Source organism: Pseudophryne corroboree, chromosome 8, assembly GCF_028390025.1.
Source record: "Pseudophryne corroboree isolate aPseCor3 chromosome 8, aPseCor3.hap2, whole genome shotgun sequence".
NCBI classification, from domain to species: Eukaryota; Metazoa; Chordata; class Amphibia; order Anura; family Myobatrachidae; genus Pseudophryne; species Pseudophryne corroboree.
Genome location: NC_086451.1, coordinates 487,133,405 through 487,135,718, shown reverse-complemented (window position 1 = coordinate 487,135,718; position 2,314 = coordinate 487,133,405).

Below are 2,314 nucleotides of genomic sequence, written 5' to 3'. Positions count from 1 at the left end.
GTGGAGTTGGAGAGGGCTGGAGGGAGTATGTAGGGAGAGGAGGTTGGAGATGTAGGGTGCAGTGGAGTTGGAGAGGGCTGGAGGGAGGATGTAGGGAGATGAGGCTGGAGATGTAGAGAGCAGTGGAGTTGGAGAAGGCTGGAGGGAGTATGTAGGGAGATGAGGTTGGAGATGTAGTGAGCAGTGGAGCTGGAGAGGGCTGGAGGGAGTATGTAGGGAGATGAGGATGGAGATGTAGGGGGCAGTGGAGTTGGAGAAGGCTGGACGGAGTATGTAGGGAGGTGAGGCTGGAGATGTAGGGTGCAGTGGAGTTGGAGAGGGCTGGAGGGAGTATGTAGGGAGATGAGGCTGGGGATGTAGGGTGCAGTGGAGTTGGATTGGGCTGGAGGGAGTATGTAGGGAGAGGAGGTTGGAGATGTAGGGAGCAGTGGAGTTGGAGAGGGCTGGACGGAGTATGTAGGGAGAGGAGGTTGGAGATGTAGGGAGCAGTGGAGTTGGAGAGGGCTTGAGGGAGTATGTAGGAAGATGAGGCTGGAGATGTAGGGTGCAGTGGAGTTGGAGAGGGCTGGAGGGAGTATGTAGGGAGATAAGGCTGAAGATGTAGAGAGCAGTGGAGTTGGAGAGGGCTGGAGGGAGATGAGGCTGGAGATGTAGGGTGCAGTGGAGTTGGAGAGGGCTGGAGGGAGTATGTAGGAAGATGAGGCTGGAGATGTAGGGTGCAGTGGAGTTGGAGAGGGCTGGAGGGAGTATGTAGGGAGATGAGGCTGGAGATGTAGAGAGCAGTGGAGTTGGAGAGGGCTGGAGGGAGATGAGGCTGGAGATGTAGGGTGCAGTGGAGTTGGAGAGGGCTGGAGGGAGTATGTAGGGACAGGAGGTTGGAGATGTAGAGAGCAGTGGAGTTGTAGAGGGCTGGAGGGAGTATGTAGGGAGATGAGGCTGGAGATGTAGGGTGCAGTGGAGTTGGAGAGGGCTGGAGGGAGTATGTAGGGAGATGAGGCTGGAGATGTAGAGAGCAGTGGAGTTGGAGAGGGCTGGAGGGAGTATGTAGGGAGAGGAGGTTGGAGATGTAGGGAGCAGTGGAGTTGGAGAGGGCTGGAGGGAGTATGTAGGGAGATGAGGCTGGAGATGTAGGGTGCAGTGGAGTTGGAGAGGGCTGGAGGGAGTATGTAGGAAGATGAGGCTGGAGATGTAGGGAGCAGTGGAGTTGGAGAGGGCTGGAGGGAGTATGTAGGGAGATGAGGCTGGAGATGTAGGGTGCAGTGGAGTTGGAGAGGGCTGGAGGGAGTATGTAGGGAGATGAGGCTGGAGATGTAGGGTGCAGTGGAGTTAGAGAAGGCTGGAGGGAGTATGTAGGGAGATGAGGCTGGAGATGTAGGGTGCAGTGGAGTTGGAGAGGGCTGGAGGGAGTATGTAGGGAGATGAGGCTGGAGATGTAGGGTGCAGTAGAGTTGGAGAGGGCTGGAGGGAGTATGTAGGGAGATGAGGCTGGAGATGTAGAGAGCAGTGGAGTTAGAGAGGGCTGGAGGGAGTATGTAGGGAGATGAGGCTGGAGATGTAGGGTGCAGTGGAGTTGGAGAAGGTTGGAGGGAGTATGTAGGGAGATGAGGCTGGAGATGTAGGGTGCAGTGGAGTTGGAGAGGGCTGGAGGGAGTATGTAGGAAGATGAGGCTGGAGATGTAGGGTGCAGTGGAGTTGGAGAGGGCTGGAGGGAGTATGTAGGGAGATGAGGCTGGAGATGTAGGGTGCAGTGGAGTTGGAGAGGGCTGGAGGGAGTATGTAGGGAGATGAGGCTGGAGATGTAGAGAGCAGTGGAGTTGGAGAGGGCTGGAGGGAGATGAGGCTGGAGATGTAGGGTGCAGTGGAGTTGGAGAGAGCTGGAGGGAGTATGTAGGAAGATGAGGCTGGAGATGTAGGGTGCAGTAGAGTTGGAGAGGGCTGGAGGGAGTATGTAGGGAGATGAGGCTGGAGATGTAGAGAGCAGTGGAGTTGGAGAGGGCTGGAGGGAGATGAGGCTGGAGATGTAGGGTGCAGTGGAGTTGGAGAGGGCTGGAGGGAGTATGTAGGAAGATGAGGCTGGAGATGTAGGGTGCAGTGGAGTTGGAGAGGGCTGGAGGGAGTATGTAGGGAGATGAGGCTGGAGATGTAGAGAGCAGTGGAGTTGGAGAGGGCTGGAGGGAGTATGTAGGGAGATGAGGCTGGAGATGTAGGGAGCAGTGGAGTTGGAGAGGGCTGGAGGGAGTATGTAGGGAGATGAGGTTGGAGATGTAGGGAGCAGTAGAGTTGGAGGGAGTATGTAGGGAGAGGAGGTTGGAGA